The sequence below is a fragment of the Marmota monax genome, unplaced genomic scaffold (assembly GCF_021218885.2).
Source record: "Marmota monax isolate L192 unplaced genomic scaffold, Marmota_monax_Labrador192_F-V1.1 WCK01_AAM20220418_F8-fsc00071, whole genome shotgun sequence".
Classification (NCBI taxonomy): Eukaryota; Metazoa; Chordata; class Mammalia; order Rodentia; family Sciuridae; genus Marmota; species Marmota monax.
Genome location: NW_026695217.1, coordinates 3,245,364 through 3,264,906, shown reverse-complemented (window position 1 = coordinate 3,264,906; position 19,543 = coordinate 3,245,364). Strand labels below are relative to the sequence as shown.

General features: G+C 41.7%; 1 protein-coding gene across 9 annotated transcripts in view; it reads left to right on the top strand.

The window, feature by feature from the left end:
* Positions 1–19,543, top strand: part of Chrm3 (cholinergic receptor muscarinic 3) — a 434,005-nt gene that overhangs the window by 213,964 nt on the left and 200,498 nt on the right. For 6 of the 9 annotated variants that reach the window (XM_058575020.1, XM_046432146.2, XM_058575014.1 and 3 more), the window contains one exon: positions 15,434–15,530. The exons of the other annotated variants lie outside the window; for them this stretch is intronic. The gene's annotated coding sequence lies outside the window, so the exon portion shown is untranslated. The remainder of the gene's footprint in view (positions 1–15,433; positions 15,531–19,543) is intronic. 9 annotated transcript variants of the gene reach the window in all.

The window sequence follows — 19,543 nt, the reverse complement described above, 5'->3', positions numbered from 1 at the left end:
GTAAGCACTCAATCAATGTTGGCCTTTTTTGTTATTTCCTCTCTGCTGAGTGGGACAAAAGGAAATATTGAGAAAAAAGAGTTCTTGGAACTTTTCTTTATTTTCTCAACCCTATGTTGATTCTGAAAGGGAAAAAAAATATCAGCTTCAAGCATGGACTTGAAAATGGATCTAATGATCTTTCTGAGTTTTCTTCTGCACTAAATATTCCTTCTACTAACATCATGATGGACAAGTCCCTTAACCCCTCTGAGCCTCATTTTCCTCAGTAGCTCTCATAATAGCTCTCCCACTTGTGAAAATCAAGTGAAATGGTTCATAAGATGGCATTCTTTTCATTGTAAAGAGCTATTTCATAGAAGTTAGCCAGACAGATTTCTCAATTTAAAAGAATCAGCTGCAGATGAGAGGCTAAATAAATACAGGACGCTGAATTACATCATTTATAACACATGGTGTGAATGACTGATAGGACCACCTCCCTCTTTGATAGTGTTAAAAAAAACAACAGAGCTGGACATTAAAGTGGTAAAAACAGATCTTATTCAGAAACTGTTGAAATAGTGGAAAGAGAGCTCAGTGTCGTTGTGGGCTCAGTTTCTAAAACAACATGGACAAGAGGGGATTCACAGCCAAAGAGCACGGTGCCATCAGTGGAAGAAAACTTACTCAGAGGCTTGTGTCAGAGGTGTGGGGATATTCTGGTTAAATAGATCTTCCAGGATTCCTTCTGAAGGCAGACCTGGTGGGGTAGACACCACCTTGGGAGGTGCTCGAATGAGAAATTTGATCAGACACAGAAGATGATCAGGTATCAAGGTGGGGGCTTTAACTGACTTAGCAGGATTTCATTAAAACCAGGTGACACAGAGACAGGCATAGAAGTACAAAGGTCAAGGCCCCATGGGGAAGAAAGTTCAGAGGAGCTTAACTAGAGGAAGTCTTTGTCTCTAGAAAGAGAGAAGAGGAACTCCTGTAGAAGGGGAAAAGGGGAAGTTGGTCCCTTCTTCATAGACAGAGACCTCTGCAAATGGATCCCAGGGAATCTGTTTTTGAAAAACAGTCTAGACTTCCAAGGGCTGCTTGAGCATTTTGGTTTTTACTTTAACCCACAGCGTGGAAAATGAAGCAATATACTTAAAGAACAAGATAAAAATAAATAAAAACAGAGTAAAGTTCCTAAGAAGAAAGAAATGATGTTTGGCTTTTGTGAAATGAGATTTTCAGGTGTGGCCTTCAAGATAGACAAAATTTGGATAGGGAATTTCAGTCTTGTCAGAGGAAATAGCGTGAGAAAAAACAGAGCCAGGAAAGTTTGCTGCATATGAAAGAAGGATAAAGAAGCTTCTTTGGAACCCCAGATTGCCCAGGGCTGGAGGGGGAATGAGGGAAGAGAAGTCAAAGTTGGGTTTAAAGGACATGGTCTGTTCAATTTCCCATGAGGGGTAATCATGTACTTTTTAAAATTGGGAACCAACATAATTAATCAGATCTTCGATTTTAGGACATTTATCTAACATTCATGTGGGATTTGGATTAAGGCAGGAATAACTAGGGAAATTAATAACAAAGGAACTACTTCATAGCTCAGAGAAGGTCACAGGCTGGTTTGGGGATATAGTGGTCCTCCTTAAGCATGGCTTTGCTTTCTGTGGTTTGAATTGCCTGTCATCAGCAATAGTCGGAAAATATTATATGGAAAATTTCAGAAGTTTTTAACTGCATGCCATCTTGAGGAGCCGGGTTAAATCTCAAGCCATCTTGCTCAATTCAACCCTGCATGTGAGCGCTCCCTTTCCCAGCTTATCCCCTGTGTGCTCTGCTGGCCCCATTCATACTCACATAGCCACCTTGGGTATCAGGTCAATGGGTGGAGCGAGGCAGCGCATGTGTTCAGGTGACCCTGACTTTACTTTAATCATGGGCCCAAAGAGCAAGATTAGTGAATGCCAACGAGGTGGAAGGGCATAAAACGCTGAAAAAAAGCATGATATATGTGGTGTAGCACAGTTTCTCTCCAAAGAATGGTGAATGAATGAAGCAGATATGCTAATTACATAAAGGACAAAGGAAGCCCACAAAACACCATCCATGGTTTCTGGAATCCACTAGAAGTGTTGGAAGATAGGCGGGAGGGGTAAGGGACTACCACACTGGAATGGAAGGGAAGAGATCATTTGGAACAAATGTCTTTCTGACAGGTTCACATTGACTCTTTGGTGTCAGCAAGAAGCCTCAATCTTAGAGGAAGATGAAAACTATTCACCTCATATTGGGCCATGTTCTTGCCAATTTATATCTTTAGATATATCTTTTTATTCAAGTTGGTGTGAGTAGAAGTGAAAATGCACTAGTCACTTGTTCTATTTTTATATCCCTGTGCAGGGAAAAAGAAAAAGGAAGACTTCTATTCATGTGTCATACTCAGAGACTTATGGTCGTTTGCTAATTATAAGTTCTATTGTCTTGGTCTCAAAAGGAACTCAAGAGCTGAACCAAGTATAGTAAGGTCTCCTAGACCCCAGTCATTACACAGCTGCAAAATTTGTAGCCAAAATGTCAGCCTGCCTTAGTGTTTTTGTAGGCCAAAAGGCCAAGCAAAGAAAGTTGAACTGTTTTTTTTTATAAAATTTTGCAAGATCTAACAATAGAGCTCAAGACTGCATGAGAAGCTCCATCTCTTCCTGAACCTCCCAGACTACTGCAGTGAGTTTTTTCCCATCTGTTGAACAGGAGATAATCTTACTTTCATCCACTCCTGCCTTTCTCACACCTTCAAGCTCCATGGCTTCCAGGTGTTTTCTTAGAGCTCCAAATAAAAGCTACTTTGGCTGTATTGTGCACAAGTGAGTTGGCTAGCTTTTTGGTCTAATTCTTTCCATCACAGATGAGTTGCCTTCATCCCACTTTCTCTCAGACCTTGGGGTCTACCTGCCTCTACCTCTTTGAAGTGCTGTCCTTGACCTCACAATCAGCCATAATATTAGTGCAATCTGGGAATGGTCCTCCATGTGGACACTCCCTACTCTTTCTAAATGCTTACCAAGTGATATGAAGTGAGCAACTGAAAGTGTCAAAATTGCCATTATTTTTTTGTAAAAATAAATACAAAGAAAATGCAAAGCAAAAGAACTAATGCAAAAATTTTGGTGTTGGGGATTATGAATAGATTTTTGAATTTTTGTTCACATCCTTAGTGAACAATCCCACTAATATGAGTTTATAAAGGTATTATTAAAAATATTTTTTCTAACCAGAGAGGCCTTACTTTGTTACTTTGGTTTATTCTTTCTGAAAGATGTGTTTCTTAACATATGTCAGTGGGTTGTATACACCAAAGAAGCATCAGTGATTCTCAAAATTTGGATCTCAAAATACTTTAGGAGACGGAATTATGAATGTTTGGTTTTGCAAACGAGGGTCATTGCCAAAAGCAACTAATCTTTGCTATCAACATTTCTAAGAAAAAAAAATGTGATGCAACATGATCCTGGTACAAAGGACCTAGTCTTAGAGTTAAAAAGGACCCCCCACAACAAAGGCCTCGTGGTGCACTTGCATCAACACTTAGGTGTATATGCCATCTCAAATACAATAAAGGCCTACATAATGACAGCATATTGCACAGAATTATGTTGAGACACGCATTTGACAGTGGAACAAGAAGAGAAGCTGGAATACTGAAAATGCCCTCCTGTTCTCCCATCACTGTCAGTGTGAAATTATCCAGTTTTACATGAGCATGTTGAGGAAAATGTTTAGAGTAGAGTTGATGCTAGTGCACTGCATTTGGAATGTTCCTGAGAAGTTGCAGGATAGCAAGGAAAATGAGCTATCCTGCTAGATTGTTTTGGCGGCAGCACCTGCATTAAGAAGCTGGGCCAGAAAGTTAGGCCCAGCAGTCTTGACCCCAGACAGCTCACTCAGAAGTCAGCAGCTTGTCTGATCTGTCCTCAGGTTTGGTATGAGAACAGTACTTGCAGCCACTATCTTCCTTAATTGCGTTTTTATGCTCTGACATTTTTTTTTCTCCAGCAGAAATGTATTTTAGGCACTAAATCTCATGATAAAACCTCTTTAATGTGACTCTGATTCTGTGTTTTGAAATATGGACAAGCGGGTCATTGAATCGAAGAAAATGTTCACACTGGTAGGTTGCCTTTTAAAATAAAATGAAATCACATTAGTAATATCATCTGTCTGCAGTGCCATAGGTACTGTGTGGACGTCATTGGTCCTGAATGTGATTAGTATATCCACTTCATTCCTTCGCCGTTCTTTGGAGAGAAGTCATTCTACACTGTTAGCATGGCTACGAACAGGCAATAGGGATCCTTAGCTCCACGATCGTCTTATGGGAGCACAGTCCTATATTGGTCCAGAGCACAGAAAACTGACTGAGTGTATGTTCTCAGTGTTCCCAAGGATGGGACAAGACTAGTGCAATCCCAGCACGCATGGAAGACTTTATTCACTGCTTATATAACTGAGGTCTTGCTTTCATGCCACTTAGAGGAAGTTCAGATAGCTGTCATTTGCAAAGGTCATTGGTGATCTCTGAAAGACAGCTCCTTCACTCCTGTCTGCTTTAATCATAGAGATCTCTGTCCTCCAAACGCTCCTTCTATTTTTCTGCCTTTCAGCCTAGCACTAGGCTATCTCCTCAGCCTCCTACATCATTCCCCCCTCCTTTTGCATTTACATTTCAAGGTTCTGGACTTGACTCTTCTGAGAAGCTTCCGTAGATCAGACAAGCCTATGAAAAAGGCAATCCTTCAGGGTTTTAAAAAATATTTACTAGGTCTTACTGTATTCGAAATAAGATGCAGGGTGGTTAAGAGTAATAATAATAATAGATTCCTATTTCTTGAAAACTTGCTGTATGTCAGGTACTCTCCTCAGCTCTGTGTGTACAGGATTCCATTTGCTTTTTTGCAAGTACTCAGTGAGCTAGAGAGCAAAAAGATGGGTAGTTGCCAAGGACTAGTGGGGAGGGAGCAATGGATGAGGGGAACACAGGATATTCTTAGGACCATGAAACTACCATGTGTGACACTGCAGTGATGGCTACATGCCATCCATTTGTCAACGTCCATGCAGTGCACAAGTGTCAACCCCAATTTAAACTATAGGTTTTAGTTAATAACAATGCATAGCCTTGGCTCAGTATTTATAACAAGGATACCACATTAATGGTAGGTGCTATTAATAAGGGAAATAACAAATTATTAAGTGTGGGATAGGGGCTGGTGAAAACAGAGTATATGGAAATTCTCTGTGGTTTCTGCTCAACTTTTTCAACAAGCCCAAAATGCCTGTAAAAAAATATTGCTGGTGGGACTGCAAATTGGTGCAGCCACTTTGGAAAGCAGTATGGAGATTCTTCAGAAAACTTGGAATGGAACCACCATTTGACCCAGCTATCCTACTCCTCAGTTTATTACCCAGAGGACTTAAAATCAGCATACTACAGGGACACAGCCACATCAATGTTTTTAGCAGCTCAATTCACAATAGCTAAACTGTGGATCCAACCTAGATGCCCTTCAACAGATGAATGGATAAAGAAAATGTGGTTCATAAACACAATGGAATATTACTCATCCTTAAGGAAGACAGAAATATGGCATTTGCAGGTAAATGGATGGAACTAGAGAATATCATGCTAAGTGAAATAACCCAATCCCAAAAATACAAAGGCCAAATGTTTTCTCTGATAAGCAGATGCTGATCCATAGTTGGGGTTGAGGGGGAGAGTAGGGAAGAATGAAGTAACTTTGGATTGTGCGGAGGGGAGTGAGAGGAAGGATGGGGCTATGGGGATGGGAAAGACAATAGAATGAGACAGACATTGTTACCCTATATAGGTGTATGAATACACTACTGGTGTGACTCTGCACTATGCACAGCCCTCTGGCATATTAATGTGTCATTAATTAATGTGTCATTAATGTATCATGACAATGTGTCAAAATGCATTCTACTGTCATGTATAACTAATTAGAACAAACTTTAAAAATTAGGAAAAAATAATAACAAAGTCTATTAATTACAAGAGAACAGATTACAATGTATCACTTAGATACATTGTGTGAATATTTTTCCAGGAACTACCCATTTCAGTTTTAGATTGCCATGCAGGGATGTATATACGTATACACACACACACACACACACACACACACACACAAGTGCACTAGGTTTCAGTGTAAATACATGTGTGAACACGTATACAATATTTTAAAATATATGTACACATATATCTTACTGGGGAGAAGTGAGTTTGAGAGCCATAATACTTATTTGCCTACTGATTAAAAAGCTATCTAGAATTCTAGCAAGGGTTGTAAACGTACCCAGCACAAGTAGAAACCGTCTTCCATCCCCCTTCAGTGGGTAGAACAGGGGACTGGTACAGTGTGCTTATTTTCTAAAAAGTTTGTGTAGTATAGTTGTAGTACACTTCATGAAGGCCCTCCACAATGGGAAACAGTGAAATTAGTCACGAAGATGTAGATGACAGAATGCTTTTGGTCAGGACAGTGTTCAGGGTTCCCAATTGGGTGTGGTAGCACACTCTATTCCAGTTTAGATAACATTGGGAGTACCTTGATTGTTCTTTCTAGCATAGCGCAACTGAATTATGGCCTCAAAACAATATCAGATCCCGTGTGTAGGAAATTCTCGAAGAAACCCATGAATGTGGGAACCATGTTTACTTGGTTCCCACTATTGTCCCCAGCCTTGCCCAAGATAGGAACTCAATCAATACAAGTCTAGCTTTTGATTCACTCAAGTTCATAGTTGTTTGTTCTGTGTCATTTATAAAGGCAGGAGTGATCTGGGGATTTTGTTTTGTGGTTGGTCAATTTGTTCTTTTTTTCCTTATTTTTAAATCTCTCACGTGCATTCATGTGCTGGGGAAACAGAGGTCTTAACTGGCTGGCCAGTCTGTCCTGGTGCCAGGGCCCCTCTAGACTCAGCCTGGGAGGTGCATGTTGGCCTCCTGTCTGCTCTCCTGCTTCCCACGTTCTGCCCCCCTGTTTTTCCTCAACCCCCACCCCCCACTCTTCTTTGTAGGTCACCTTGGCAGATTTGACTCTATTTCGGCCACTTAAGAGTTTGTCTCTGATCCTGTAACTAAAACGTTAACCCACTGATATCTGTCAACAGTTTGCTAAGCCCCTGAATCCTCAGAATTCTCTTTCAACACACTCAGTTCTTCCCCTTGCTGCATGTCCCTGGAAGAGTGAAAGGTAGATGCTGCTGCAGCAAACCTGGAAGGGGACCTCACCAAGTACCAGTGCCATACAGTCGGCGGAATGAATCAAAGAACGAATCCATGAAGAAAAAGCAAGGCTACGCAATAGAAATTAATTTCCAGTGTGTTGCCCAATTATATTCAGATATATTTGTATTTTGAAGGCAGAATAAAACTAAACCCTTGCATACTAGATTTTTAAGTGAAACAATAAGCTGGAATTGAGCAATGCCAGAGTACTCTTAAATTTTGTACAAAGTGAATCTAAATGTATTTGTTTTGCACCTTGTTAATTATAGCACCCAACTGTCAGTAGACTTAAAAATACAGACTCCTGGGCATGACCTTCTCAAGGGTAGTCTCTACAGATGGTGCTCAGAAGTCTATCCCTATAAAAAAAATCTCTGGGAAATTCTAATGATTTTTCTTGGTTAGGGAACCAGTCGGACAAAATCTTAGTTGGTGAGATTTAAATATCAAAACAATTTTCCAAAATACAATGCCAAAGAAAAAAAATGAACTAATAATCCAAAATACTTCCTTTCCAATTTTCATTTGTTTTGTTCTGTAAGATAGAAGAAACCATCTCTTTTGTTCCTTTTGGAAGAAGGGCCTGTTTGATTTGGAAAGTTTATTTCTCCCACCTCCTCCTGAGTGCCAGGCCCCTTTCCTTCCTCATAGTCCCTTGTTGGAGAAGGCTCTGGGATTCCCCTTTTGGGGACTGCAGCCACCTGACCAGCCCCCTCGGTCCATCCTATCTGAGGCTTCTGCCTCTCTCCTTCCTCTCCTACCTGGGCCTTCTTGTCACCGTCCCAAGAGGTTCTTATTCTCAAGCTCGAGCTTGGCGGGTCATGAGTGAAGAAATTGCCTTGAAGGTGAGGCCTATTGTAAGTGTGGGGTGCCCTGGCTGCTCGGCCCTGTTGCAGTGGACATTTCACAATGACCTTGCCAAGAGTTCCCTCTCCCTTTCTGCCCTGAATTCTGTACTTGACTTTCAAACCACTCTTGGATGTCCTGTCACCTGCTGTTCTGGGCAGCCCAGAACTTGCCGGCCTGCACATCCAGTCCCTGCCACAGATCTGTCTCCACCTGCCCCTTCTCAGCAAACCTTCTGCATCTGGAAAAGAAATGGACCTTCTGCTGAGATGTCCACTTTCTACCTGAACTCTATTCTCTCTCTCTCTCTCTCTCTCTCTCTCTCTGTTTTTCTTTTTTTAACATACTTCCTGACTTCTCACCCTGGCATTTCAAACATTAAATATTGAAATTTTTTTCTTAAACATGAAAAACTGTTTTTTGACCTCATCTCCTCTTCTTTTACTCATCAAAAAAAAAAAAAAAAATCGAGATTGCACAGTGCACCTAGCATTGAGGCCTCACAGACCTTGCTGATTTCCCTCTCTGCTCAGCTTCCCAGCGTGTCTGCCGCGACTCCGCCCACCCTCGACCCTCACCATCTGTCTTGCTTCTACCTGTTAATCGTCTTGAAACATCAGCCTTGGTGTTTATCAGTGAACCCTTCCTTTTACCCTAAGTCACTCTTCCTGACTTTTCTACTCGAAAACCTCTTCGAATTTGAGTTGATTGTTCTTTTCGTGGCATTGCCATCCGTAACATCTCAAAACCCTGCATCTCCCCCTTCCTCCTCCTCTTTCCTGGGTTTGCCTCTGGATTTTTCTTTTGCTTGCCTGTCTTCCAGCATGGTTATCCCTGACACCAAGTATCCTGCCTCTCCTGTAGATGCTCACATTTCTTTCTACTCTGCATCTCCTCTCCTGTCACTCTCTTAGCCGTTATGCAGGTAGGCCATCTTTATATTTTGATCTTTAAATAATCTCTCCAAGGCTCAATTTCTGTGTGTCACTAACTGCTGGTCTCTCTGAGTGAGCGAGCCACTCCCACATCAGCCCAGTATCTCTAACACAAATCCATTTAGTATCTTCCCCAAAATTCACAGGCATATGCCCGATGCACAGACACATTTCTTTCCCTTTTAATCTCCAAGGAATTACTGTTCTCCTAGTCCTGTGGCCTTATAAAGTATATGAGTCGTCTCTCGTTGTTCTGCATCCAGTCATTTGAGGAATCTGGGGAAGTGTTCTCTTCATGATGCTCTTTGGCACCTGTCCCTTACCTCCCACCCCTACCTGATCTCTTGCTGTGTGCTATCTCCTGAGTGTCCTTGACCCCTCTTCTTCTTTCCTGATTCCCAGTGTAATAGCTTCCCGTGATCCCTCTACCTCAACACTGGGTTATGGGCTGAGTGTCACTCACCTTTTTGACAGGTCTTCAACTGGGTCTGAAGTGTAACATTAGAACTTCAGGAGGAAACAGAAGCACAAAGTGGAGATGTAATTTCCTTCAAGTGGTGTTGCTCTGCGTGTACCACCTCCCGTTCAGTCTTAGCAGTCCAGCTGCCTGGATCTGCTCTGCTCTGACTTCCACGCATTTCTCTGTGATTCCAAAGCCTGCAAAAGTTTTTGTCTCCAAAACCCTTCTGCCAAAACCATGCTCGGCTCTGCTAGATCCAACACCAATGACCTTCCTTTCCTGTCCTCTGCTCTCTATTCCCAGGACTGATGAGAGCAGAACTCTCTGTCTCTGTGTATTGTCCCTTTGGAACTCTACCACAGGCCCTTTGTGTCTTCTGCAGCCTCATGCTATCTGCAGTCAGTGCTTTGTGTGGCATTACTTTGAAAACTGGGGGTTTGTGTAGAAATCCAATTTCATTTGGTTTTATTACTGCTTAGAAATGCTCTTCCTTCATTTCAGGGCAAATGCACTTTCCATATTTGATTTGGCCTCCCCTCTTGAGCCTCTTGCCCTTTCCATCTTAGAGCATTATTTCCAGGTACATTTTATCTGAAAGTCATCTTTGAGGCTTCTACTCTGAGCTTCTCAACAGCTCCGCCTTGTCCTGGGATAAAGTACAAATTCCTGAAGACTGGCGTTCAAGGCTCTCCCCAGTCTGGCTTCACGACTGTGTCCTCCAACTCAGTCCTGCTTTCCTCTCCCTTGTCACAGCACACCGTCCTTATTCTTGGTGCTCAGGCCTGGTTCTCATTATCCTTCATCCCGGAAGCACTTTCTTCCTCTTCTGATTTGAATTGCACTCCCAAATCACGTTCCAGCTGACCTTCCACAAAGCATTTCCCTCCCCCTGTCTATCCTTGATGAGTCTGGACCTTTCCCACAGCCCCACAGCACTGGCTGCCAAGGTCACACTTTATGGATTAGCCAGGTAGGTGGATAGACAGACAGATACATCCATAACATATCTATATGTGCATTTATGCAAAACTCTATCATCACACTTATGATATGGTTGCATTTTCCCCAAAAAGATAACATGTACTTCTTAAAGCAGGGATAATTCACACTTCCACATCCCACAAAGATATTAATGAACGAAGCCTTTATTCCAAGATGCTTTGCAGTGATTAAACATAGAACACCTTGGAAAATAAACAAATGTGACATGTCGCTATTCCAACGATCTTTCTGATCCATGTTCTACAGCCAGACCCTTTTTCCTGTACCTCTTTAAGGTTTTATTCTAAAGGTGAGACATTTCATAAGAAGATACGAGTTGAAATTCAAAGGAATGTGTCTAAAAGAAACAGAGCTCTGCAGTAGTAGAATTTTGCATTGCTGGGACCCTCAACCATTCTGATTCTTAACTGTTGAAATGAACTCCCAGCCTTTCCAGAATGTGCTGGGTTTTGGAGAGCAGCATTCTAATTCACCTCATCAGCCTGCATTTGCAGAAGTTTATGTTCGTGTTGGTGATTAGGACAGGGTTTGGGGCCATCCTTGCTCATCAGAAAGACAGTTTGGGGTTTTATTCAAAGAATGGACAGTTGTACAGATAATAGGATCAGGGGGGAAATGCCATTCTCCATTTTAAACAGCAGTAGGAAACTGGAAAGGACATTAATTTCTCTAAAGGGCAGCCCTACTGCATGTCGAACACAACCTTCTACATCTTTAAATTAATTGCTATTCTGACTGCTTCATCCTGAGCTTCAGTCTCACTCAAAACTCCATGTGGCCTCCTCAGCAAGGAGCCTGTTGACACTTGGTGTCTGGTCAGGAGCAGCCTCAGCTCTTCGGGACACAAACCCGACTCATCTGACTGTGAGCTTGGAGCCAACTTTCCCAGAAGGAAGGCAAGAGTTCCAAGGCCTTTAAAGGGAAAAGTAGGACAAAAATAATTAGGCCCAGTTATCTTTCCCTTTTAAATGTCCTGTGCTCTCCCTTCCTTTGTCTTCATGATCTTGAATTGGTTTCTTTGTTCTGTCTTTTGCGGACAACTTGTTGAGTGGGCTTGCTCTGTGTTTCTCCACATGTTATTTCATTTTTTCCAAGAAGGGATTTATTACTGCAAGTCAGACTTTATCTTAAAAAAAAATTATTTGCTGGATATGTTGCTAAGAGCATAAAAATTCATGTTTGTTTAATAGAAAACACTAGATTAAATATCCTCAAATTATTTAAATTGGGACCTATACATATGCACAGGTGTGCTCTGCTCCTTCACTTTTTCTGAAGCAGTTGGTCCATTTTACAGCCCATCTGATGTGTGGACCTCACAGTTCACTCCCTGCCCACACCCGTGCGTTTGTTTTGACTTTAGCCATTCCTATGCAGTTTTAGTCTTCATTTCCTAAGACCTTTTGGGGGGAGGAGGGTTAAACATCTTTCTCGTGTTTTTTCTGGACTCCTCAAACTCCAGCCACCATTTCTGCATCACGGTGAGGCTGTCAGACACAGCCTGAGCTCTTTCTCTGCCCACTGTGCAGACACTCCTTGGAAACACAAAGCCCAGATGCTGGTTCCCCATCTCTTCTTCAGCACAGCCCTGCAGGGCGTGCTGTTCAGGACCTCAAACAGTGATTTCACAGATTTCGTACAGTTTTCTAGGTGGTTTTTTGTTTTTTTGTTTTTTTTAAGGATGGGATGCAGGTTACATTCCATCCTGTTACACTGTCATGACTGTCACTGGAAATCCAAGTCAATTTTTAACTTATTTTTATTGGTGCTTCATAATTATACACGAGAGAGAGGCTTGTTTCATATTTGCACATGCACACAAATGACAAGATGATTTGGTCCGTTTTGCTCCCCAGTACCTCCCCTTTCCCTCCCCTCTTCCCTCCTCCTGGTCCCTTTGCTTTCCTGTTCTCATCTCCATTATATTTTTCAAGAGATTCCCACTACCCACCTACCCTTGCTTTTCCTTTCTCACTTCCATGTATGAGAAAAGCATATGATCTTTGACTTTCTGAATTTGGCTTTTTTCACTTAACATAATCCCTCAAGTTTCATCTGTTTACCACAAATAACATAATTTCATTTTTCTTTATGGCGAAATAAAACTCCATTGTGAATCTATAATACATGTTCTTTGTCCATTCACCCATTGACAGACAGGTAGGCTGGTTCCACAGTGGGCTATTGGAAATTGTACCACTGTAAACACGAGTGTGCATGGATCACTGTTGTATGCACACTTTCATTCTTCAGGATAAATGCTGAGGAGTGGTATAGCTGAGTAATGGTGATTCCATGTTAGTTTTTGAGAAAAATTTTCTAGGTTTTTGTTTGTTTGTTTGTTTACAGAGAGCCAAACCTGGAAGGCTCAAGTCAGATTGTAAGGAAGGCAACTCTTCAGTTTATCACATCTGGGCTGCCTCTCTTGGTAACAGAAAGCACACCAAGAAAGAAAAGGGGAAAACATGCTCCTCCTGAGTTTGGGGAATTCTGCCAAATAAGAGTGGCAATAAAGGACAGGAGACAAGGCAATCTGAATGGTGCCACTAAACTGCCCCACTTGAATTTTATTTCAGAGAATGGAGGGGTTGCTAGTAAAAAGAATGGACCAAGACAGGAAGCTGTGTTACCCTGTGCTGAACTTGGTAACTTGGGAGCCCAGCCCGATGTTAGTGGGCACACAGGAAGTCCTAACTCTCCTGCCCTCTGCTTTTGCCCCTTTAGTTGCACCTATGAACCCTTCCACTCCAGACTTCTCACATGAGTCATCCATTCGGCTTCTTTTCCTGCAAAGACTTCTAGACCCCGCCTCCTCATTGCAGAATTGACATTCAGAAGGACCAATCCTCAACCTCTCTAGAGACCTGGTCTCTGGGTAGGAAGTGCAGAATTAGACTGCAAGTCACTGAGGTCAGATCTGTTGACCCCAAGAATGTACTCAGGTGTTCACCAAATGGGAGGGACTTTTGAAACAAACATTTTCCAGAAACTACTCACATGAGAGTGCTGTGCCTAGTTCAATTTCTTTTTTAAATGCCTTATCAAAAGATTTCCCCAGAAAGTTGTTTCTTGAAACATTTTGGTTTGTTAGTTGACTTCTTTGGTTTCAGATAATACGTTAGCTTAGTCTTCTATCTATTGAATCCTGCCCAAGAACAATAAGCTTGCTTTCTGTGGTAACAAATATAGTTTGGGAAGCAACTGTAGGACCAGATAATTGCTGGAAGGTACACGGCGGATGTGCTGCCATTTGGACTTGGTCTTAGGTGGGGGTCTGTTTTCTAGGCTTTATTGCTTATTGTCACCTGGAAATTGGTTTCCATCTCAAAGGGATTTGTTAGCAGGAACTTCCTCTTTAAGCCATCACTCTTCTTTAACGCCAAAATAAAACTTAATATGTTATAAGGCAACAGAAAGCCTCTGACAGTCATGTCGTTTCTCGATTGGAAAAGTATAGAAAATCTAAACTTCAATCTTCTTTCATGAGGCAGAGAAATTTAGAGGCCCCCTAAAGATTTTCTAGTCTCTCACCTTCACGATGAGAAATTGAATGGAGAAGGAATTTTCTGGGCAGTTATGTGTCAGGAGTTTAAAAGGAAAGAACGGAGTGAGGGTGGAGGAAGGAGGAGAGTCTCGCTGGACCTTTCCAGCTTCAGCAGTTGCACTTCTCCTCCTCTGGGGAAGCCTGTGGGCGCCTTTAGGTTTTTTTGTTTTTCCTACGCAAGCCTCTTCCTGTGTCATGGACAAGGCTTCTTCTTGTCTGCCATACTCCTGTGGCTGGGCCACACAGTCCCCATTTTCACATGTACAAATGAGCACCAGCCTCCTTTGCCCTCTGAGCAGTGAAGACGTTCAGGACTCAGCTTCAAGACTCTTTGCTCTGTGACATCAGTGCCTTCCCCTCTGTACCTTGGAGAGGCCATTGCTTAGTGCTCCACCCCTGACCTGGCATCACTTATGCCCTGCTTGACTACACAGGTCTTTTTAAGGACAGACCAAGCCCTTTGCATTCTATGCTCAGTGGCCATTGAATGAATGATAACTCAAATATTTGTTGCCTTGAAATAAACTAAATTATTAAGGCAAGTGGTTCTTAAGTTATTTGCTATAAAACTTAGGAGAGAAACTCACCTCACACTTAGCTTTGTCTTAGTCTGTTTTGTGCTGCTATAACAAAAATGCTGCCGACAGAACAACTTATACTGGGCAGAAATTTATCAGCTAAGAGTTCTGGAGGCTGGGAAGTCCAAGACTGGCCTCCAGCACCTGCTGAGGACCTTCTGCTACTTCATCACATGGCAGAAGACCCTGGTGAGGTCACATGGAGGAAGGCTTAAGGGTGAGGGGGCAAGTGGGAGGAGGGGCACAAACTCGCCCTTTTATTACAGCATTGTGAAAAGCCCTCATGACATCATTGCCTGATCACCCAATAGAGGACCTACTTCCCAATACAATTACAATAGCAATGACATTTCAACATGAGTTTTGGAAGAGAGAGATTCAAATCTTAACTTCTTTATACATGTGATGTGAATATATGAGCATTGTGTGGATTCGTTAGGGTGGAAAGCTTATGAAATGCTTGCAGTTATTGCAAGTTTGAAACTAAGCCCAAGTGGCCCTGTGTGAAGACCACAGAGATGCGTCTGTGTCAACAGACAGGATTCATGAGCTCGTTGTTTCCCTATTAATGGCTGCGGAGCTCTCAGGCAGCAGGACAGTGACATGCATCAAGAAAGACTTTTTTGATGAAATACATTTGGGAATTGCTGGGATGCAGCCTCACTTAGGAAATCTACCATTTTAACTAAAATTCCATCTCCAGCTTCGTGATCTGAGTGACCTCCTTGCCCTATTATCTGGTTCAGACCTATTTACTCCTTCCTTGTTGATTTTCAGCTTTTATGGTGGCATGGCACCTGGTTTCTCTCTCCAAGGAAAGTCCAACCAACAGCCCTTGACACACTGGATTGTTTGATGATCCCACCTGAAGTAGGTATGTAAACCTTCTGCGCCCGCTGGCCCACTCGCCCGTTCTGTGAGCACGCAGGCTCTGAGTGCAGGGTGTGCATCTGTTCCCATTGACTACCAAGGGTGGAATGTCTTGTGCAGAGGCCATGTGTCAGAGATGATCCCTGTCTTTCCTACCTAGAAGTTCGTGTGTTGACATAATGATTCCTGAACACCCCTTCATGTTCTTGGTTACATGGGAACTCAAACTAAAGAACATCAGTTCCAAGAAAGGACAATTCTATACTTGTGTGGTGGGCTGGGGATGTGGCTCAGTTGGTAGAGTGCTTGCCTTGCATGCACAAGGGCCTGGGCTCAACCCCCAGCATCAAAACAAACAAACAAACAAAAAAAAAAAAAACAACCTATGCTTGTATACTTGTGTGGTTCTGAAAACAATAACATTTATCAGCACTCTGGAGATCAAATATGTGAAATGGGACTGTCACCCTGGTATGTTTGTAAGCACAGAATCTGTAGTTTAAAATCCTGACAGATAGATACCAGCTTCTCTCTGTTCAACAAACAAAAACCTAGTTCAAGTTAGAGAAAACTGAGTAACACCTCGGAGTCTAAATGACTATGCACTTGAATTAATGAATGATTCCTTGATCTCTAAGACTTTGTGATAATTTCCCTCTTGGTATATCATGACATAAATATGACATAAAAACAAAAGAATGCAATATTATTGTTCAGTGAATCCTCTTGAAAGATTCTGAAATTGATTCTCAAATATGTATGTGTAGGTGGGTGTATGTAGGTACACACACATATACACACACACACACACACACACACCTATAAACCTTGTAGCTCCTGAACCAATTGCATTCAGATTTCTTGGATTGCCTCTATGAGATACACATACATACACACATATCTCACTATACCTATTACATAATGTGGGGGGTATGGAGATACTTTATTACAAAAGTCATTGCTTGCTTGTATTCAACTTGCTAAAATATTATCAGAAATACAGCATTGTTGAATGCTAATATAAATTTAGAAAAATGCCACATCTCTATAAGCTGTATTTTTCAAAAGGAAAACTCTATAATGACTTCCCTGCTCATGCTAATTTTGGAAAAAATAAACAAACAACAAGAAAAAATACCAGTCTGCTAAAAACTGAGTTTGGGAAGTAATGCAGGCTTGAGAATTAAGACCACCACCACTAAACTATGACCTTGGGAAAATTTTTGTACATTCTTAGAAAGACTATTATTATTTAATTCTGAAAAACAAAAACCAAAATGAAAGAAGGGAGAAGAGAGGAGAAGGAAAGAAGGAAAAAATGAAGGAAGGGAGGGAAGAAGGGTGGAAGGATAGGAAATAAACCAACCCCAAATTGCAATGCCCCAAATGTGCCTGATCACCTTTTTTCTTAGTGAGGTATCAAGTAATTAATGGCCATGTTTCAAAGGAATTTCAAAGAGTTCCACATTCCATCCAAAATAGAGTTTTACCACCATGACTTAAGGTAGATGTTTCAACTAGTTGCCTACTTGTTAGATATATCTTAATTTGTTTATTTTGTACTTATTTTGGGCTACACATAATTGATATATGTGATGTTAAAAAAATGCCGAAACATAACACAAGGACACTCACAGGAGATCTGAGTTCCCAGCCATCTCTTCCTCTGTCAGTCACTGTACAACTGAACTGCTGCTTGAGACAGGAGTCTATTGGTCCTACAGACGCTTTCCTCTCCATCCTCTCCCCATGTTCAGCCCATCTGATTCTCCACAGCCCACCCTGATCCTGAGGGCTCATCTTTCACCTTGAAAAGATACTTGTGCTTGGAATTCCCATCAGAATATTAAATCAACGCCTCCAACACTGAGGCTGGGGCTGCAGAATTTTGAAGAGTTCCTCAGACGATTGTGACATGCAGCCTGTCTCCCATTTCTTCACGGCTCTCTGTGTTGGCAGTCATCACCCTTGTCCAAGCCACACTCACCACTTCCTTCTTGGACCGTCTTCCATGAAAGTCCCTAGTTCTCCTTCCCATTTCACCTCGTCCCTGCTCAATCCATCCTAGGCCCAGCAGCCAGAGTAATCATATTTATAGGAAAGTATCAGTTAATTCTTGCCTAGTAATAGTAATAATAATAATGGATAAGTATCACTTATACATTGAACAAAGAACCAGAGTTCAGGCTTTGCCCAAGGCCAGAGTCATGGGGGCATTAAGTTTTAGGAGGAAATAGAGGAAAGGGTCTAAAAGCAGCAAGTGAAGAGACCAAGGCTGATCACTCCGCTCCCTTCTCTGGCCTGTTGCCCAATCTGACTGTTGGATAAATTGCCACCCAATCTGTGTCCCCATCTCACTTGACCATCAGGAGCAAAGAGATATTATAATTTGGTGGTGACACTATTGCAAGACTAACTTCATGTCACAGCCTCCAAATTTCACTAAATGTCCTTCCTTTGTACTTGAATGATTCACTTAGCAAAATAAGTTGATCTTGGTGAATTTTCAGGCAGAGTCACAGAACCAAAGGTGTCTCCTGCTTCTCAGACACGTGGACAACTGTCCTTTTCACCAAGGGATAACATAACTCCTAACATCCACCTGAACTACAGCAGGAACAGACTTTTCTCTAGGGACTACCTAAAGTATTATTTCAGCCACTGCACTTAGTCTTCAACCCCTAGCATGGTATCCAGTGCATTTCCCATCGGAAGAGAGGTGACAGGGGTGTCAAAAGAAAGTTTTCTTCAGAGAAGTCACCCTGGGAGGCATAGTGATGTTATTGCCATCAGGGTTTAGAAAGGAATCAAGAAATTCAAACCCTACCAAAGCTGCATGGAAATCTGGGTCCACGACAGCATGCTGGAGCAGGACAGTGACAACTTTGACTTCATACTGGTGACAACTTTTGCCTTCACTTTAAAACTATCACTGTTTTACAGTTTACACTTAAAAAAAAAAAGTTCAAGGCCCTGTGTTGAAACAATAGTGAAATTGTTCATGTGATGTTCAGGTAATTGAGACCAACCAAGGCAGGTAGACAGGGAGCTGGTATTGAATTAAGGCTGAAGCCCAGCTGCTTCTTTACCCTGAGCTGTTTTCATTAGTGAAGCGGAAGTGCATTTGGGGACCTAACTTGACCAAAGGATAGGCCTGTGCAGAGCTATCCTGAGTTTAAGAAAACAGTTGTCCTTTTAAGTTTTCTCTTAAATATTTATTTTGGGATAGAAATGGAGACTAAAATACAGAGACACACAAACATACTGAACATCCCTGGAGACATATTATGGAGCACTGCTTATTCATGCAATGTCTTTCTGTTCCCTTTGGGGACCAAGACAGACTGGCCTGTGTACAGCTCCTTTCCATGGTGAACAGAGCTGTAATGAGGTCACAGATTCTTTTCATGCAGTTTTGGAAATTTCTCTGAAAGGACTCAGTTGGTAATGGATGTCCCTTACAATCTAGAGTTACATATTAGCACAGGCAAAGCTTTTCAAATAATGTAAAGCCATTTTTTTCCCAAATGCCTTGTATCCCTGAGTGTCTAGGTTCCAAATAAAGGAAGATTAAAATCTCTGTAAAATCCATCATAGAGCCACCACATGGAACTGTCAGCAGGAGGGGAATTAATGGCGTCTGAAATGGACCTTGGGTTGAACCTACTTCACCTTGCATATTCTATTACTTTTTTCATTTGCCATTAATTCCCTTTAATCAGGGAGGTTGGCTGAAACTGAAGCACCATTGGTTAGGATTCATTAAAATAATCTAATGTAAAATGGAAGTGTATTCTCTTTTTATTACAGTGTAGGCACAATATGGACACTGGAAAATGTTGAGTTGATGGTGAAGATTTGTATTACTTTATGTTGACACACCAAATGACTCAAAAATATGCATTTGTCAGTAGATACTTACTATCATATCAACTTTTTTTCCTTATTCCTATCATTTTGGGGGCACTTTATAGTAACTCTTAAGAGTGATTATTTTAGAAGAAATGGACTCTTCCA